Source organism: Aedes aegypti, chromosome 2 (assembly GCF_002204515.2).
Source record: "Aedes aegypti strain LVP_AGWG chromosome 2, AaegL5.0 Primary Assembly, whole genome shotgun sequence".
Classification (NCBI taxonomy): Eukaryota; Metazoa; Arthropoda; class Insecta; order Diptera; family Culicidae; genus Aedes; species Aedes aegypti.
In genome coordinates this window covers 72,064,219-72,086,156 of record NC_035108.1, presented here as the reverse complement: position 1 = coordinate 72,086,156, position 21,938 = coordinate 72,064,219, and the positions used below count along the sequence as shown (strand labels likewise).

The 21,938-nt window shown below is 36.5% G+C and overlaps 1 protein-coding gene across 2 annotated transcripts in view; it reads left to right on the top strand.

The window, feature by feature from the left end:
* Window positions 1-337: 337 nt before the first annotated feature.
* Window positions 338-21,938, top strand: part of LOC110675641 — a 353,161-nt gene continuing 331,560 nt past the window's right edge. The window contains exon 1 of one of the 2 annotated variants that reach the window (XM_021841195.1): window positions 338-396. The gene's annotated coding sequence lies outside the window, so the exon portion shown is untranslated. Of the gene's footprint in view, window positions 610-21,938 lie in introns of both variants that reach the window. The other variant, XM_021841194.1, reaches the window with a different exon arrangement.

Below are 21,938 nucleotides of genomic sequence, written 5' to 3'. Positions count from 1 at the left end.
AACTATTTTTGACTTAGAAAGCTACTTTTTTAATAGTAAAAACATTGTATAAATACTCTTATTTTAACAAAAAAAAAACTAGTTTTATTGAAAATCTGAGATTTCCGGATTAATCAGTATAAGCTTCAATTTTTGTTCTCAAATAACACGTACACTTTTTTTCTTCTTTTACACTGTATATATTACTTTTATTCTAATTATGTACGGTCTAGGGAGCACCGTGACTATGTGTAAACCACGGCACATCAGCTGCTTCTGGGCACGAAACCGAGAGAGCCAACGCCATCCATATCCTTACCAGGCAGACTCCGTCGATCGGCATCCGTCAGTTTGGTTCCGACCGCCGTTCGCTTCGTTTGCTTGCTCTCATCTGGCTGAGTTCCGGCGAGTGTTGAAGTGTGTTGAAATCACAAGTAGAAGGAGTTTGTGTATCCTTTTTGAACGGCACTTCCCAGCTGATGTGCGCCCACTGGTAGACTGGGCCGGTGGAGAAGTGGGTGTGCGTGAACAAAACTAAAATAATCACTGTGCGAAAGGAAAAGTTTTGGATTTTTTTTTTGGTTTCGGGAGGTGCGGTGTGGTGGGAGATCCAGCTCGGCCGGCCGGTTTGTGAGTGTGTTTTTAGAAGCATTGAGATAGTGAGACGGGCTATCAAAAGTTGTTTCAAACAGCTGAGATCGCTATTTGATTTTTTTTATTATTGTTTCTTGTTTTATGTTTTAGTCTGATATTGACTTCTGTTGCTATATTTTGTTTTAATTGAATTCTCGTGTGTATGTATCGTTTTGTGAAAGCTATATAAACTTTGGGTATTGTTTGATGATGTCTAGTGTGAATTCATTATAGAATACAGTAACTCTGTTGTACAGCACTGGACAAAATAAAGTAAGCATTGGACAGGATGTGTCTGGAACCGTTATTAGAGAAAAAAATACCATCCATTTTGTATCACCTTTCGACAAATATGGTATCGTAGTATCCTCTCCGCTAATTTGAAAATATGCCATAATAGGAAATGGTAGTAATTGCCATGATTTCGAGCCATTTTCAAGATATCTTTTTTAAAAAACTTCTCTCACCTACTGTTCATCGTTCACCATTCACAACAAAATAAAATAACCATCATTTTAAAATTCAACATTCAAAATATGTAATTTCTAAGCATTTTCTCTGTGAATTCCAAGATATTTTGTTGATGGAATCACTAGCTACAGTGGTTTGTGCAGTTAACATCATGTTCACAGACAAATAGACGTTACACTGACGATAAGTCCAGTCTCCTTAGTCAGCTACATACCGACTACATTCCAGAAATACAAATCCCTCCAATTACTACTGGCTCTCGTACTCACCTATTTACTTCGGGATGGCCATTGGTCATACATTCGCAACGTTCCATGAGGTCATTCATCTCCAGCAGTATCTAATATACAGACCAATCTCTTGTCTTGGGCCCACTTGAGTATGCCAGTAGGTGATACACTTAATAAAACCACTTTTCTTCTGATTTGGAACAGTTTGTTTGAGCAAAGCACAAGCACTGGCACAAAAGCAACAAAAAATCTTTGACTTACACAGAGTTTCAATCATAAATTTCGTCTTTCAAAGGATTTGTGAGGATGTCTGCAGAGTCCTCGCGGACACTAAGAACTACTGGCTGCATCCTGAGAATGTATAATTGATTATTGGGGATTATGTCCAAATTCTATGGCGTCCTGTGGGTTCCAAGTGGGATATTGTGGATTTCTACTTATATTTTGAGTGTTTTTGGCAAAATCTTGGGTATTTTGAAAAGACAAGACGCGATGGGAGATAAGACATAACACTAATCGTTATTACAAATCGTCAGAAAGTTTTAAAAATTACCTTTTCGTCGACCGGTTTCGGGCGCGATATAGCCCATCTTCGGGACATTTTTTGTTGTTGTCTTACTCAGTTTTGAGGAAATGTCCATTTCTTGAATAAAAGTCACTTATGCGATTATTGATTTTACATGGTCTATTATGTACACTTTGTGTTTGTGTATGTTGTAGCATTTGAAAAATCGTTGAAGACATGGAATGGTATTTTAAGCGATAGAAAGCATGTAGTACATTTGTCACAATTAAAATTACTGGCTGAATCTATATAGCATAGTCTAATCCTACGGAAATCTGATTCGAAGTGAACCGTTCCGAAATTTCGATACTATATGGTTTCATAAGGTGTAATAATAATGATGTTTTCAAAGCTAATAGTTAAAAAATGAAATTGAAAAATAGGTTCGGATTTTGGCATGGTTTCGTTTTCGAAAACTGAAATTTTCGACTTTGTTGCCTAAAACGGACTCAGATTGTACATCAATAGATGAATTGATTTGAAAATTATCCTTAAATATGTTGATTCGTCCATTTCAATTTAAAATTCAATTGATTTTTACGTTTTAATTTCTATATCAAGCTGTTATAAACCATGACATCTTAAAACAATACGTTAAGAATTGTATCAATTGGATGGATATGTTCCATTATTACAGCAAATAATGTAAGTATTTTGATATTATAAATGCCTGGGGTACGTTTTCTTGAAACCATTAAAAACACTTGGTTCAGTCTGTCTGAATACCGACCAATTGAAATCACATTTCAAATTAACAAAAGCGCAAATCTGGAAAATTAAACAGTGCTTGTCTCTGAAAATTTTATATATTGGTCATAATCAGCGAGGAACTAGTTTCTCAGTGTGAATTATTGATTTGTTATCCAACTTTTTGCTCTTAAGAATTTAGTACGCATTTTTGCCATTATTGATAGTGTATTTTCAAGCAAAATATTGAGTTTGAAACATCAGTAGAAATTTCAATAGTGTCATGGACCACCTGTCAAGACTTCGCGGAGCACCATGTGCTTCGGGGCGCACGTTCTGAAAACCGCTGTTTTATGCCTTACAGTTGAAAATAACAAAAAAAAAACACACTTAATTCTCTCTTGTAAACCCTATAAGAATAAGTTTACCCTGTGGCTTCAATATTGATGCTACGTTCTGTTGTTTTCCATTTTCAATAAAATGTTTTAAAATGCTGCTTTAAACTGCTGTTTTTGTTTTAACAGAAAGTAGTCATAGTCTTTTGTCATGCAGCATCTTGAAATTTTTCCAAAATGGATTAAATTTTGTGTGTAAAAAACCAAAATCCTGAAGCATAGAAAGCACCACGGAAGATGAACTAAACACAAAAAGTTATGTATTCACATTACGCTTGATTTCTAATCACTACTTTTTCAATCCAGTTTCCTTATTGAAAGTAATTTACGTGTTTCATTATTTTCCATACGTTTTGACAGTTCTCGACTACCATTCGACACCATGCGTTTGTGTTGGAGGTTTGAAAAATTTGTGAATCCAGCGTAGCGCGATCAGAGAGTGGAATACAAACATCAGTGTCGCCGCTCGGCGGCCAGTGAGAGAAACTGAATGTTCGCAAGGTTGCTGTCTGTACTTTTTGCCCATGGCGCCAACTGTTAGCGTATCAGAACGAAGTAAACAGTCGTTACCCTATTTTGAAGATAGTCTATTTTTGTTGACAGAATTCATTAATTTAATATGTGTGTAGAAATTAGCCGTAAATAAAATCAGTTTATTGAGTGCCCCAACGCAAAGGGGCGTAAGTGAAATTTTGGTCGATTTTGAACTAAGGACACTAAACGATTCTATTGTTCCTAAGATTTCCAACGGTATTTTTAGGTGATTTTTCCGTCCAACAATAAAATGACATATTTCGTAGAAAATTTGCTTACTTTTTTGGATCATACAATATGTGAAAAATTGCTAAAAAATCTTCAAAGTCGATTTTTTTTTCAAACCAAGATTTTTGTCACAGACACCCCATTGCTTCTAACCCCCTCAATTATGATAAATGGAATATGCCTCAACATCACATTTTTCGATGAATGTTAAATGTGAACCTGAAGTAAATTGAATTTGTTTGTGAATGGTAAATGATGAACAGTACAGAAAATTGTCATAATTGAAAATATTCCTTGAAAATTGCTTAATTTTTTAAAATCACTATTATTTCTATTTCCTCAGAGGAAACATTTTCAAATTTACAGAGAGGATGCAAGTACCTATATCATATCTTTCGGGTGTGGAATAGTGGCCATTTTTTCGTTTATACCGATTTCAGACACACCGTGTTGGCCTTTTTTTCATACAAAATCTTTTAGTTTGGCAGTTCGGATCTCGGCTTCCAGTGCTCTGATTGACCCTCAGTTATCACCACAACTTTGAAATAACTTGAAATTCACTCAGCAAGAAATTCACAGCTTTCAATAAACGAAATTTTCAGCCATCCTAAGCCTCCGATATTGATTAAAAAGGCAAAATTTTGAATAAACAATTCTCGCGTATCTACAGTGATCGATTTCTCTTCATCGACTTTCTGTTTGGATTAACAAATCGGTTTTGGGAACATTTTGCGATGCAGGATGGCGGAGGACGATGAATACTTTCTTTTGAATCAAAAATATTCGCTAGACCAAGTATCAAAGAAAATATCGATGAAGAGAAATTGATCACTGCAGTTACGCCCTTATGATACTGAACGCGAGAATCATGCCTTTCAGCAAAATTGTATAGTTTGGTACTACAGTTCCTATTGATTTGGGCAATATACCAATAAATTGTGTGTTGTCAAAATCGAACGGTTGTTTTCATTTAAATTTTAATCTCCGTGATGATGTCCACGAATAAAATTCACGTATTTTGAACATGGTAGGCCTCAAAAGGCCCATAGAAACATAGAGATTAGTAGGACTAGTGACTTACCCATGATCCATTTTTTGTATAAGCATTGACGTGGTTCAAAAAAAAAAAGTTTTATTGCCTCAAAATGCGACTGATTTGGAACTGCCGAAGAGATTCGCCTGCAGTTCTTACGGAAAGGCTGCCGAAGAGAAAAACTGACAAGAGATGTTCGAAGCGTTGTAAAAACGTTTCCAAAAAGCTTTTAACAAGACTGTTGGTGTGAATCGATAGAGGATTGAGCAGTAATTGTAAACAGACAAAGACGTAATTTGTCTGCTGAAGTCCAAAAGAAGCGCGGCATCGATTTAGACTGCTGAGAATACGTGAATTCCTCTACTTGTTAAAAAATCGAAAACATAATGTCATTCTTTTTAAAATAGGAGATTGGGTTTGAAATATTATGTTTTTGCTTGGTTTTTCAATTTGTTTCTGAGGTGTGGTGAAAATTTTAGGCCAATCAGATCACTACAACATTTTTCATATCTTCTACAAAGATGTTTAATATTTCAAAACACGTGTTTTTGTTCAACATTGTAACTTTCTATCTTCTGAACTAAAGAAGGTATCTGACGGTTTCGGTTTCGTAAGGCTCGTTTGGTTGATAGTAAAAACTCATGAAAAGTTTTTATCACCTACCAGAAGGAAACATATGGTACTTTCCTTATACAGTCATCTCTCCCTAACTCGATATTGAAGGGACCATCGAGTTAGGGAGGTATCGAGATACAGAACACAAATTTTTCAATTTTTGAAATTTTGATTATTTCGACAAAATACATTCAAAATAGTAAATTAAATGTGAAAAATAGTAAATTTTTAGTACATTAAGCAACGTGACACTTTTTGCATAGTCTTCAAAAGTTCAAATTTGTATCACCCTGAAATGACTTGTCAACCTCCATTTTACTATCACTATAATCATAGTTATCAAATTTATGAAATTTATTAACATTTGGAGAATATTTGAAAATTTTCATGGAAATATCGAGTTACAGAGGTAAACTTCCATAGGAAACTGAAACAGATCGCATCGAGTTAGGGAACATCGAGTTAGAGAGATATCGACTTACAGAGGGATCAAAGTATACTAGATTGAAGGGACCGCGCATTGCATCGAGTTAGGGAAAATATCGAGTAAGGGAGAGTTAACAAGAGTTATCTGCGCCGGAAGCTGGTATTGGGGCTTAACCTACCACTAGAAAAAAGAGTAATTTTTGAAAAACTTTGTTATTTCAAAAGATAGCGTAATGAAATGTTAAGTAAGAAACGTGTTTTTAAATGAAAAACAACTTTGTAGATAGCACCAAAAATCTGATAATAAATATGATTCCAAGGGTTCATTCACATACAACGGTATATAACTCAAAAAAATTATTAAAATAAATTTCTGTCTCGCCGTTGGCTGGGTTGAACACACATTTTTTTACACCGAAAGATGCGCTTTATTATACCAAGAAACTTCTACAAACAAACTATATTGATAAAAAGAACGGTTTCGGTGCAATTCAAAAAGCGCACAAAATCGACAAAATAAAACGCAGTGCACTAGAAGCTGAAATTCTGGCTTCCAAGATTAATAATTTTGTATGAAAAACGGCTAATGTTCGTGTTTTTCTGTCCAGTAGTGTAATTGCTGCTTTTTCATTTATTTGAAAAAAAAAAAACAAAAAAAAAAAAACGAGGAATTGCAAAAATAGATCCATTGCTGAAAATAACCCAAGTTGTATATAGCTTACGCTTTCAATTTCATTTTCACGTTTGTATCTCATAAGTTCTGAATGGGATTTGTCATCTGAAAGGGTGAAGCAAGGGGTGAGGGAGTTGGGCAGCTTCAGTGGTGATGTCGTCCGTCTATAATTTCACTGTCAACACGAGATGAGAAGGTGCTAATGAGGAAAGGGATTTTCTGGCCGTCAAACAACGGTTCTCGAGAAGAACAGGGTACGGATTCAGTCAACGTGAGTGCTGGTGAGCATATAGTGAACTCTTCGTGTTCTTTTCGTTTCCTGCTCCGACGAAGCCTTATTTGCTTAGTTGCATCCTCTGATGAAAGAAAGGCCTCGGAAATGTGTCTAGCAGGAAGAGTATGCACGTTAATGTAGCCCGGTACAAGCACTCTCTGTGTTCTTTTCGTGTTGAATGGTGCACATTTTTGCTAGATAGACAGTGTATCCCTATGAGAGGGGAAATCGTGCCCAAGAGATGAAAAGCTCGGAAAATAAATAGTGTGTTGTTGCATCGAGGTGGACGAAAAGGATGTTCCTCACTCTCGGTGTAGGTGAAGAAGTTGGTGGTGGATCAGTTTCCCATCTTCAACCCATCCATCCTTGCAAACCCCAGGTTCTTTTCTGTCAGTTGCCACTTTCGGTTTGCCAGTTGCCGGCTTTTGACGCTCTCTGTGTTGGGTTGAACCGTGAGTGAGTGGGTGGGTGGGAGAACATCGCCCGAATGTGAATAATGGTGAAGAACGGAGAAGAATGAGTAAATGCTTAGCAAGAGAGCACACAAAAAATATGAATACAGTCATGGGAGATGCTGGTAGAGAGGTACCCGAGGTGAAAGCATTGTCGTAATCATTATAATGGATATTGTTCTTGGGCCGGCCTGGTTGCTTTTGAGCACCGAGTGAACCGTTTTCCTAGCCTGGTAGGCTGAAGAATTTTATTGTGTGTAGATAGTCACAGTTGAAGGGCTGGCTTCTGTCTACAAGTGAATGACGGAACGATGGAGAAACACGGGCAGATCAAATCATGCGATGGAATGTGAATGCATTGACCCACATGTAATGCCAAGTCCTTCGGAATCTGTTGAACAATCAAAAGGTAAGTAAAGTGTGGAATAAATAGGGTAAAGGTACAAGCTTTGGCAATTCAAACAAAAACATTTTTTTCACGTCAAATGCATTGTGGGAAACAAATTCAAAACTAGGCATAAACCTTTTTTTTTCTAATTTGAAATCGCGTTGGCCAATAGGTACTACCACAACCATTTAATTTTAATTCCTAATTTGTCCAATCACATTGATTTCTTATAAGGCTAATTGAATAAATTAGGCACAAATATAAGAGCTGCAATTGTTTAGAAAATAAAATACTGACTCATTGACTTTTATTTTCTCATTTTTGTATTTTTTATGCAGAGCACTTATTCTTTGTTTTTTTTTGCTAGAAGTTATTTTAATGTTATTAATGTTAACAATAATTATGGGTTTTGACAGATTTCCGATTGGTTTCATTATTGAATTATTTTTTATGGCATGTGATTTTGCATCAAGACTTCATGCGTGAATTTTGCGAAGCAGATCTGAAATGAGTTTGCTCGCGTGGGAGAACTGAACGATTGAGAATTTAGTGTGAGTCTCTATTAAACATTGTGTACTGTTCATGCTGGTTTGCTTCGATAAATGGTTTATAATCCACTGTGGCAATAACTAGTGGTATGGCCAAAACCGGGGCTTCTACACTACTGTAGGATAATTCATCATCGTTCAACAATAGATGAAATACCCTAATACCTTGATTGGCTTTGTAATCGGGGTCATTGTTTGCGTCTGTGAGATATTCCAATCAATGTAGTTATGTAATGGTTTATAACTTTTCGTTGAAGAATTAGTAGAGTTTATATCATGATACGCACAATTGTTCAAACTAAACTATTTTATTACATGATAAATATTCATGGTGCTCCTTGCATAGATCACTCTGCTACAAACCAATGGCAAGTAAGTACTCATAGATATTTCCTGTTTGATTTTTTTCAACAATTTTGGGCAAATAAAAATTATTGCATCTTCCTTAATATATTAAAATGCAAAAAATGGAAATGAAAACTCTAATGTAATAGTATCCCTAATTCTTAACTTTTTTGGTTCACTTCGTCAAGTTGCCAAGAGACTGTCCATTATTTACATAAGTAGTTAAGGTGGGAGGTGAACTTTGAAATTTCGCACGCTTCATTAAACATATTTTTAATAACTATTTTTAGAAGTGTATGTTCTTCTTCTTTGTCTTGGAATTACGTCCCCCCTATGTGCAGGGATTTAAAGGAAATTTCCATTTCGTGAACATCCTGGACTAACCAGGAATTAAGCCCAAACACCAAAGGTATGGTTTTGCTTCCTATTCGCGGACACTAGGGTTAACCTTTTTTTCCCCAAATGACGTTTTCCCGAACGGTAGTTCCGCGTATGACCCGTTTCCCCGAATAACCTGTTTCACCGAAAAATGCTTTAGCTAATAAAGGTATATGAAAAATCTTTAGTGATAGGGTGCTGAACTAGAAAGCACGAAAAGCAATCAAAAGAAGAAGGTATTTGAACATTCTCGACTAAACACATATTACCAAAAAATACCGAGGACGGTAAAACTTGAAAGAACCGCCAATGAAATAAAGGAGGATGAATATTAGTGTAGGACAAAATTGAGATTCTCGCTCCAGTTGATGAAGAATATTGCCGAAGACCGCGAAACAATTCGATACCGTCAAACAGGGCTTCTTTTGACATTATTTCCACATTCTTTAACTTTGACGATTTGTAACTCTTAGAATTATGGATGGATATTGATAATTTTTGCCTATATTTAAGTTGTATATGTACGTACCAAATGTGCAAAATATGAGGCAAATCCATCAAGAAATAACAAAAATACTTGAATAGCAGTAAAAGTGTGTCCTTCAAGACCAAAAAGGGGATACTTTGGACATTTTCACAATTTGTTAATGAAATGATTTTTCCTTATAACTTTCAAACTGATTCAATAGATTGTCGTCCGCTGTGATGTTATTGAACGTTTTTCATTGATAAACTTAATGTAGAAAATCGCAAAGCAAGAATCAATTACACATACACTCCCGTGCAAAAGTTTGGGTTCACCCCCTCAAAATCATACAAAAGTGTTCTGTCCATATCTCTGGGATAACACGTCCAATTGAAACTCTTTAAGCCGCATTCGAAAGGCAAAGAGTTATTCCTACTTCGTATATATTTTTCCAAAAACATTTTTTGAATTTTGTATACTAAATTTTTACTTAAAGTTATGACATTTTTCAAAAAACACATTGAAAAATCATATTTAATTTCCTCAGCATTAGGTCGATTAAAATTTTAAATCAAAGTGATATTAGAATCGTAATCTTATATTCTTTGAAGAGGCCCCACGAAATTTTGGCGGGAAAATATGGAAAGTATTCAAAATCAATGAAACAGTCAGTCAAGTCATCGTGCAAAAGTTTGGGTTCACCCCTCAGTATGATGCAAATCGTGCAAAAGTTTGGGTTCACCTGAGCCGCACGCACATCATTTTTGTCAATATCTCTGCCATTTTTCAACCAATTTTAATAGTTTAAACCTTTTTTGAGCGCACATAACGACGCGTACATGATTGGTTTGAGATTTCACAGATTTAAGTAAGTTTAGGTGAACCCAAACTTCTGCACGATACACCATACTGAGGGGTGAACCCAAACTTTTGCACGATGACTTGACTGACTGTTTCATTGATTTTGAATGCTTTTCAGATTTTTCCACCAAAATTACGTGGGGTCTCTTCAAAAATATAAGATTACGATTCTAATGACACTTTGATTTAAAATTTTGTTCGACCCAATGCTGAGGAAATTAAATATGGTTTTTCAGTATGTTTTTTGAAAAATGTCACAATTTTAAGTAAAAATTTAGTATACAAAATTCAAAAAATGTTTTAGGAAAAATACATACGAAGTAAGAATAACTCTTTCCTTTCGAATGCGACTTAGAGAGTTTCAATTGGACGTGTAATCACAGAGATATGGACAGAACACTTTTGCATGTTTTTTAGGGGCTGAACCCAAACTTATGCACGGGAGTGTATATATAACAAATTTCAACGAAACATGCCATTCACTATTCTCAGTTTGAAGTATTAAACTTAAATTTTCAACTTCCTCTTAAATGGAACTATCAGTTACTAATGCTCGATTTTCAAGTTGACATGAACGAACGACTTTACTACTAGGTACTGCGATGATAAATGACTTATGTACAAAAACTCTTTTTTTTTTCTATTCCTACTGTTATATGAACGATATGTAGAAGGATCACATTAACCCTTTGGGGCCTGATTTTTTCCAAGAACTATTATACAGTTTTTTGAACGCCTTTCAATAGTTTTGGTGCTCAAAATGCTCAACATAGCAAGAAATGATGACAAATATTTTTTTGGGAGGTGCTAGGTCTTGTTCATCATACAAGGTGATGAACTGTAATCTACCGTATATTCTGAACCTTCTGAGTGTTCAGCAAATATTATCAGATCATTTCGAATGTTCTAGATTATCTAACTTGTCGGGATGTTCAGTACATAAGATCTACAACGCGATGAGAGTCAGGATTTAGTGGTAATAAATTAATAACCACGAAACGAAGCACTTCCGAAACATGGTGTATTCGACAAAGTTTCCAGTCATAATTAGCGACATCTATTGGGAAGCATCCATAAATTATGTTACGTTAAAATATAATATTTTCAACCCCCCGGCTTTTCACCTTTTGTTTGAGAACAATTCGTGAAAACGTCAGTAGAGTCTAAATGCGTAAACGAGTAGAAACACGTTTTGAATATATGTGTTTGTCGACGAATCTTCTTCTTTTTTCTTGGCATATCGTTCCCACTGGGAGGAAGCTGGCTTCTCAGCTTAGTGTTAGTTTAGCACTTCCACATTTATTACCTGAGATCTTTCTCAGCTAATAGCCTTTTTGCATGGATATATCGTGTGGCAGGCATGCGCCCATACTCTGTGCCCAAGGAAGTCAAGACTCTTTACTTTACGAAAAGATCCGGTAATCGTCATACAAATCTCGAGCTCTACTTCCTTTTTTGCAATCGTGCAACACGACTATCCGTGTAGAGGCGTCACTACTGTACTGTCACAGACAAACAGACGTAACACTTTTGAGAAGCTCATGGTACATGCGTTTAACGATGAGTTTGAATTTCATTTGACCGACGCGATCGTTCCACCAGAGGCGCTAGTGTTCGACCGCTTTGACTTTTGATAGTGTACACGTTGCTGAATGATGCGAACAAAACTTACATGCAATTCGTGTAGTAGTGTGCGTGTTAGGCAAACGTCAACTAAAAATCCATCATGGCAGACAGTGCTTCGCGCGGTTCTTGCAACAGATGGCAGTGTGGACTATAAGACTATCCATGAGGACACTTCGCGATTGGGTTGACAGCTCAAAGTGCAAGCACAGTGAACACTAAACTTACCGAAATTTCGTTAAGCGTCATCAGTGCTTACCAATCTCCTTTGTTCCCCAAGCGATGATTGTCAAAAATTCATGGTAAACAAAAAAATTTAGCTGATCACAGTTGTCTCATGGATTGCCTTGACATGAAAAGGCATGTGAAGCAGCGTTTTTTTTTGACATAATAGGTATGTATTACCAAGTACGAACATCAATTGTATTTACAAAAGGCATTTTAAGCTACTTTTATACTAATTATTCTATTTGTCAGACTTCTGCATGTTCAGGATGTTCTAGGTTGCCAAGTAGGACATTAAGGCATACTCCTAAAAATTTTCCCTGACAGGGAAGTATATTTGCAAGGACTTTTCCGAAGACAGTAAATTTTATTCATTGGTTCTTTTTATACAGCCATTTTCCGACTGCGGTCATAAATGACCGTGCCGGCCCCAAAGGGAAAACTTTGATCATTTTAGCGAGAAAAGTTACTGAAATAAGAGTAGACCTGAAGTTCTGAACTCCAGGGTAAACTGGAGGGCCTGGAATATCACCAACGTTCCTTGAAATAGCCAATTGGTCTGTGAGAAGGTTCAGTGAACATGGTAGATTATATAACTTCACTCAGTTTAGAAGGAAATATTACTGGAAAAATAGTAGTCCTGAAGTTCTGAAGTCCTGGGGAAATTTTGAAGGATCTGCAATACCTCAATCGTTCCTTGAAACAGCATGTTGATCCATGAGAAGGTTCAGTCAACATAGTAGATTATATAACTTCACTCAGTTTAGAAAGAAAAATTACTGGAACAAGGGAAGACCTGTAGTTCTGAACTCCAGGGTAATTTGGAGGGCCTGGAATACTCCAAACGTTCCTTGAAATATCTTTTTGATTCGTGAGAAAGCTCAGTGAACATTAAATAACTTCATCGTTTAGTAAGAAAAATTACTAGAACAATTGTAGATCTGAATTTCTGAACTCCGGGGTAATCTGGGTGGCTCGGAATACTCCAAACGTTCCTTGAAACAGCTAATTGATCCGTGAGAAAATTCAGTTAACATGTTAGATTTTATAACTTCACTCAGTTTAGCGAGATAAATTACTTGAACAAGTGCAGACCTGAAGTTCTGAACTCCAGGGTAATTTGGGGGGCCTGGAATATCCCAAACGTTCCTTGAAAGAGCTTATTGATCCATGAGATGGTTTAGTGAGCATGTTAGATTATATAACTTCACTCAGTTTAGTGAGATAAATTACTGAAACAAATGTAAACCTGAAGTTACGAACACTAGGGTAATTTGGAGGGCCTAGAATACCCCAAACGTTCCTTGAATTAGCCTATTGATCCGTGACAAGGTTCAGTAAACTTGGTAAGTTATATATCTTTACTTAGTTTAGCAAGAAAAAATACTGGAATAAGTGTAGACCTGAAGTTCTGAACTCCAGGGTAATTTGGAGCACCTATAATATCTCAAACGTTCCTTGAAACAGCCTATTGATGCATGAGAAGGTTTAGTGAACAGGAAAGATTTTATAAATTCACTCAGTTTAGCGAGATAAATTTCTGGAATAAGTGTAGCCCTGAAGTTCTGAACTCCAGGGTAATTTGGAGAGCCCGGAATACTCCAAACGTTCCTTAAAACATCCTATTGATACGTGCGAAAGTTCAGTGAACATGGTAGATTCTATAACTTCAATCAGTTTAGCAAGAAATACTACTGGAATAAATGTAGACATGAAATTCAGATTTCCAGGGTAATTTGGAGGGCCTGGAATACGTCAAACGTTTCTTGAAGTAGCCTTTTGAACCGTGACAAGGTTCATTAAACATAGTAGATTATATAACTTCACTCAGTTTAGCGAGAATAACTACTGGAACAAGTGTAGACCTGAAGTTCTGAACTCCAGGGTAATTTGGAGGGCCTGGAATATCCCAAACGTTCCTTAAAATAGCTCTTGAGATTTTCAGAGGTTGGTAGATTCTATTTGAATTTGTAATGTTATTGTTTTTAACCCAAACAATTACTGTTACGGTTGTAGATTTCAAAGAGTGTGCTTCAGGACAGTTTGGACGTCCTAGAACATCCCAGGACATAGCAAAGCAAGTGAAATAGTGTTTTCGTTAAAAGAGTAATTCTGTATTATCTAGCCTGAACATCATTTATGTTCACAAACAGCATTTCACGCTTCGTATGTACTTATAGTTCAATTTTCCAAACTTCAGGATGTTCAGGATGTTCTAGGTTGTCAATTAGGTCATAAAGGCATATACTTCATATTTTTCTCTGATAAAAGAGTATATTTGGGACAACTTTGCCGAAGACAGTATATACATTTGTTCATTGGTTCTTTTTTTACAGCCTTTTTTGTACTGCGGTCATATATGACCGCGCCGGCCCCAAAGGGTTAATACCGGTAACTAATTTACTACCAGTATGTAATTTTCATTAAAACGCAATCTATGAAGTAAAGTTTCGCAAGATCGTAAAGAAGTAAGTTTGCTTTTGTAATATGCTTTTAGTTTATAAGCAGTTTAGAGCTGGCTTAAGAACAGTTTAATTTAAGCATTTGAAAGATGCAACTGTTCTGTACTACAAATTCATGTAAAATATGACGAAAAATAGTTTTTTAGAGATTATGCTGTGAATTTGGCATTGGTACGTATTGAAATATGTGTGTTTTATGGCTATTCACTTGAACAAACATTTATTTTATTTTTTTCATGTTGTAAAATACACAATCCAAAACATTATAATAAAATAAAAGTCGCAAAAATAACACCTTTGATCAATTATTTTAATAAAACAACAATTTTAAGCAAAACAAATCACAAGATTTTTATGAAATATGACGATTTGATAGTTTTGTGATGCTCGCAATAAGTTTACACGACGTGGGTAAAATTCAAACAATGTTTGTATAGCCAATGTTTTATACCTTGTGAATATTTATTCGAGCTTTTTTGAAATGTTTTCTTGTTCATCCTGTTATTATTGATGTTGTTCCAAGAAAAATTCATGCCTAGTGGTAGAACATATATTGGTTAATAAAAGTGCTGAAGATACAAAATTGCTCAGATTAATATTTACGCTGCTAATAAATACAAAAGGTGAGTGTCCAAATTAGCCCCTGGAATCAAAAGTAGCCCCGTCCGACGGTACTTGTGAAAAAAAGTTATTCAATGAAAACCTATTGGTAAGGTGATGTTGAATAACACGTTAATGAATAGCAAAATAACAAAATATCAAAATAACAAATTAGGATCCTGAGTGAATCCCTCTCAGGATTCCAGTATATGGATTTTGATCCGAAAAGCCGATCCAAACATATTCGGAGAGCGTAACAGTTCGCGAACCATAACAGTTCGTGGCACATCGCTTTCGGAGAACCCTATGAATGTAAACATTCACCCTCTCGTTTGATACGTGGCACGGGAGCGTTCAAGAGCAGCAACGCTCACAGAGTGCAACAGTATCGAGCCATTCGGGTGATTTATGATTTGCATATAATTGTTAATAACTTTCATATTTTCTAGTAATGCAGCCTTTAACAACCTAATTGTAATCTATTGGACCATTGAACACCCTTTTGGTTGCAAACATAGCACAGAAAATAAAAAAAAAATCGCCTCTGTTTCTTGATCAGAATGAGAGTGGGTCAGCGAATGTGACACACAGTGATCGGCGCCAAACAGTGGGTGGTGTGTGTCTATCTTGTTTTCATCCATGGCTCGTTAGCTTCCACGAGCGATAAATGTCATGCGTGTTGTATGAATGCAGGCGGATAAATGGGATAAAATTATGGCTCGTGTGTCAATAATCATTTAATTTCCAAAGCCTGATGATAAGGAAGTATAAGCGTGATTTGCGCTGATGATGATCATTGGCATTCTTTCAATGTTTTATCTCTCGATGGACATCTTCCAAGACCTGAAATTAATCTTTTCCGCTTTTGGGATATCATTGCCTCTTTACTATCGACACTATTATATAAATCAATCAATCCTTTTCAGTGCTTCCAAGAGTTTGCCTTTGAGTTGTTTTGAATCATGTTTCTTACAAAAATATCATTATCTCACTAATCAATTTTGGAATAATCGGAATATGCTGCGTTAAACTGAACTATGTGTAAAACCGCCCAAAACAATCGACCCATCATACAGATCACTTTCGAAAGCAGATGCATTTTCAACCAGCCTAAGGTTATCCAACGTTAACACTGCGGACGTGTTTTGCACACAACCCCTCTAACTTTTTTTTTCAATTGGCCCAGAGGTGCAGAATAACTTTAGGAATCGAGCCCTGTACTCAAATTTGATGGACAAGTTTTTTTTGCATAATAACGGTCTGTTGGGGCACCGTGAATGCATTTAAGCAGAGTCTATTTCATATTTTTGATGCCTTCATGAATATTTCAATGATTCATGATATTTTTTCGAAATAATGTCGAAGATTCTTAAAAGCTACCTTTAGATTTTTTCTCATTCAAACAGATCAATTATTCGATAATTCATCAATTTCTTACAGATATTTTCGAACAATCCTATTTTGAAATTTCATGATTATGGGTTTTATCCATTTTCGCTTTAATTTCAGAACGGTAATAAATCATCATCGAATGTCTCTTCCGACACTCTCCGTTGCAATAATTGTCCGTGATTCAAATCAATCGTTAACCACCATAAAACAATTACCACAAACATGTGCGAAATAGTGATAAAAGGCAACAAACTGTGATATGATGACTGACTGGTTCAAAAAGTGGCTAATTATTGCGGATACAAATATGGCATGCTGTGTGTCACATCTTCGTCGGGCTGCGGAAAAGTCTCCCCAGAGGAACGGCGTGGTTTAATCACAACTTGATTGACGAATTAAACATTCATGCAGTATTATCTACCGCATTGTGGTCAACAGCTCAGCGGACAGTAATTGCAATGGGGATGGGTTTGACAAGCTTGTAGAAAACGGAAATTAATTCGCGAAATTTTGTTTTGCATTTTAACTTGCTGAAATACAGGGAGGCATTGAGAAGACCAACGCGGGTAATCCGGAAGGGGACTCAACATGAGCACTTGGATACATCTCATAGATTAAATAGCTTCAAAGCTCTTCACATCTAAATGATTATTAAGATCTTGCTTGAAGTGCTGATTTTCATTTAACCGTTATTACTTCTTTTAGCATTCGTGTGCACGTAAAGGTGTGCTGCAAAATGGCGTTTTCTCGGTGCGACACTATTTACCGCTCAGGATAATGGGAATTATTCCTAAGTTCTATTATCGCATTGCTTGCAGCATGGAGCTCCACGTTGGGAAAAATTTCCGCTGAGCCCGTAATATCACTTTAAAAATCCAATAATCATAAATATGACTCGGAAAATCTCGGTGCTTTCCCAACTTAGCCGCTGTGTGTTCAACATGTTAGTCAGTGTGGGAGGGTGGGGGAGGCACTTCACACTGATGATGATTATTCTGCACCAACCAACAACAACAACGGTATGGTAGGCGAATGCGGCGAGGATGGAAGTCGTCAGCAGATGCATGCACAAGAAAGACATCGCTGTTGTCGCTGCCGGGAGTCTCTCTCGCGGTCCGCGGAAGGAAACCTTGCGGGAAAAGCTGGAAAGTGTGGAACCGTGTACACACCGAAGGAGACGAACGAGAACGGGTGAAAAGGGAGTTCTTGCAACTTCAGCAGAACAGTGAAGAGGTTCGTCGAGCCACAAAGGACGATGACTGAAAGTTGAGGCTCTTATGTTGCTATTGGTGGTATTGAAGGGTATTGGTTTCACCATGGTGGTAAAAAAAATATGCAAACTACCAAGGGTCAAAAATAAAAGTCGGAAATCCAAATATGACCACGCATAGAGTGAGGTGAGGCAAAAGTTCGACCTAAGTGAAATAATCAATATTTCAAGAAAAAAAAGCACTAGTTGAAATTAAATAAACACCACACAGTGAACCATCAATATGTCAAACATTTTTCTTAATTAGATCTGCAAAATATCCTCAGGTCTTAAGCGTGTGATTCAAAATACACAAGTTAAAGATTGTTTTTCAATCATAATCTCTGCGATTGACCATCACCTTGTTAAACGGTCATACTTTCAAAGTTGCACATCTCAAAATTTTGATTTTCGAGTTATCTAGTTGTAGCATTAAGGAGACGAATTATTGTACATATTAGAGTTGTTAGAAAGGTGATATTACCCGAAAAGCGAATTATCCGTCACCTTTTTTTTTCTCTCTTCAGAACTGAACAGAAAAAAAGTAAACCAAAGTTGAAAATAAGGAAGGGTAACATCGAGAGCTTCGGATGCGGTGAATGTGATTGTTCGTAGATGTCTAACGCGGGCCGCCGATTTCCACTGCCAACTTGCGCCGGCAAGATCATGTGGGATTCATGCAGGTTTTGTGCCGTCTGGCTTGGCTGTTCTTGAAATGTGAAGATTTTTTTTACGCCTTTCAGAACATTCCTGCCGCAGTTGGCTTGTGTTTGGCGTGAAGGGAAAACGTGGGATGAATTGACATCACGTTTATGCTAAGTATGTGGTTATGCATGTGATGCGAGTTACATGTAGTCCTTGGTAAATGGCAAACATTTTTTAGGGTTTGTTTGAAGAACTGTTATCATCATTGTTATGTCTCCCGAGGGAGCATTTGGAGTATGGTGTTTATGTTCATGTTTTTCTCAACTAATATGTAGAGCATAAAAACACTATTTGTTTCTCTCGCTTGAATTTCTCTAAATCTTGCTAATATTACAGGTATACCTATAGTGTCTTAGATTTGGAGATTTGACAATAATAGGGTGTCCCAGAAAGTATGGGCACGACTTTAATAATATTTATGTATTTTTCCTTGGGGCATTTTAAATGCTGCCTGTGAACTTTTTGTTTGGTAAAATAACCTTTAGTCTTTCGGTTGTCGCGCGATTTTTTGTAACGCGAGTAGTCGCGCGTTGTACTTTGTACAACACGCATGGCTTTGTGAATATTCCAGGAGCCTGACTACGCAGAAAGATGGAGTCTTCGGCAAAGTTGTTCAGTGACTCAAGGGCTATAATTGATCGAGTTAGTTGATTCTTAATTTTGCCGACAGGTGACGCTAGTGAGCATGAAACATTTGTGTGGTAGTTCTTAGGATCTTGACCATTTAGAAAGATGGCACATCCGGCAAAGTTGTTCAGCAGCTCAAATCCTTTCTTTGTTTAATCCTTGAAGTTCGAGATTAGCTCAAATAATGATGGTTCTTGAGCTACGCATCAACTTTGTCGAAGATACCATCTTTCTAAAAGGTCTGGATCCAGATGTATCAGCAAAACAAAAGTTTCATGCTCGCTAACGCCGCCGGTTGCAAAATTTTGTATCAACTAGCTCCAACAATGATAGTCCTTAACTTACTGAATAACTTTGCCGAAGACGCTATCCTTCTAAATGGTCAGGATCCTGAAATATCTGCAGAACAAAAGTAAAAGTTCCATGCACACTAGTGCCACCTAGCGGTCAAATTCCGAAATAAATGAAGTGCCATCAGATAGCACTCCGCCTCCATAACAACTTTACTGAAGACCCCATGCTTCGAAATTATCTGTATTTTGAGCTATACCGATTTAAAATTGTGGACTACTCATTATTATGCGACTTCTTTGTACATTTGTTTATTTAACCGCATTATAAAGAGCCATATTGTAAACAAAACTGTTGGGTATTGTTCTTAAGAAGATTCTTGAGGAATACATTTTGGTTTGGTGTCGATAGAAATCTTTGTCACAAAATCATAGCATATAAATCACAACTGTTGTACAAAGTACAACAGCGCGACAGCCCGAAGGTTTTGATTTTAGAAACAGACCCTAGTTTTGTGTTTTGTTGGAACTTAACTTGTAATGAATGTTTTTATCAATATATTCGTTGTGGTAGGTTCAAATACATTGTATCTAAGATGTTCCACAAGAATTTTTGTTTAAAATTTTATTTGGAATTGCTAAGAAACATTTGACAAAATGGTAGAATTGTAATAAATCGCAAATTTTTCTCTCTACATCACAAAATCATAGGTTTTCAGGTATTTTCTACACATATTAAAATAATTCATTTTAAATTTACTTGTGCCAAATATCTATACTTTTGGATAGGTAACAAAAATTTTAGATTTTTACATGTTTTAACGGATATACAAGGATTTGATTTTGACCCTTTTCAAAATCGACCACAGCTGATACCGGATTTTTTATCTCCACTTGTTTTCGAACGGCAGTATGGTAAAGTCGTGCCCATACTTTTTGGGACACCCTATAACCTAAAGTACAGTGCCCGTTCGTTTTTGACACGTTTCAATAATGGCATCACTTCTATCAATTAAATCCGACACCATCGGCTAGATTAATTTTAAACGGTACTTTTTATAGTACGTTCAAATCTGGTTCGAATCTGATCAACTTTCAAACACTACTAACATTGTCTCATCAATATTATAAAAAATATACTATAAACACAAATATTGAGTCTTGTGCCTTAAACAATTGGAGATCCACACATAGTGTTGTTGAACATAAAACAATATTTTCTTCAGTGTGTAGTGAGTCCCAAACACTACGCATGCTGAGAGTTTGGCATGTTCTGCCTTTTAAGAATGTCATATGGGCAGAAAGTAGCACAAAAGGTCTATTCGTGGATATTATGACTTTAAATGAAGATCGGTGAATTTATTAGTTCAGTAATTTTATTTTATTTAATAACGCACAGAAAATGTGTTTAGGGTAACTGCGTATCGGAGAATCACTCGTGAGGCTATAAAGCAAGTTGCCAGAAGCTAAAATGAAAGATTTTAATAAAGATGAATTCCTTGCAGTCTTGAAGCTGCCGTTACAGTAAGCTGCTGTCGAGAGGTTTCATTTTTCTCCGAGGGAGTTATTCCTCAACACATAGTTTCAATTAGGTACTAGTCGAATCTGTTTTATTAAAGCAACCGCTTTGCATGCCATGTATCTCTCCAAACTCTAAACATATTTGTATCGTGAGTTCTCTTCAAAGAACATAAGACTACGATTCTAATGACAAATTGATCGATCGATCGATGGTGATGATCATGGTGATGATATTAGTCGTGTTTTTCCAGCGTGTTTTTTTTTTGAAAAATGTTCAAACTTTAAGTAAGAATTTGGTACACAAAACTCAAAAAAATATATGTCAAAACACCTACGAAGTAAGAATAACTCATTGCCTTCATTTCGAATACGCCAAAGAGAGTTTCAATTGCACGTGGAATCATAGAGATATGGACAAAACACATTTATATGTTTCTTTAAAGGGTTGAAACTTTTGCACGGGGGTGTATACAATTGTTAATTGCTAAAGGGTTTCTTCTTTATCTTTCTGGCGTTACGTCCCCACTGGAACAGAGCCTGCTTCTCAGCTTAGTGTTTTTATGAGCACTTCCACAGTTATCAACTGAGAGCTTACTATGCCAATGACCATTTTTGCATGTGTATATCGTGTGGTAGGTACGAAGATACTCTACGCCCTGGGAAGTCGAGAAAATTTCCAACCCGAAAAGAACCTCGACCGGTGTAATTCGAACCCACGACCCTCATCTTGGTCGTGCTGTATAGCTGCGCGTTTACCGCTACGGCTATCTGGGCCCCAATAAATATATAATATCCTTAAATAATCCGATACTACCATTTCAAGAAAGAAGTTCCATAGTTCCATAGTGTTGAATTATATTTTAGAAGCATTGTGCAAACCACTGCCAAAATTTGTCAAACTGTAGCCATGCAATGCTTCTTCGAGAAATCACAGCTGTCGTAAAACACAGAACTCGAATAAAATGTTAAATCCCCAAAATTGAATTTATTACCTCGTCTCATACCCACCCGCAAGTATAAGTGCTTACGTTATGCTGAATACTTCTCTGATCCTCTCCGGTAG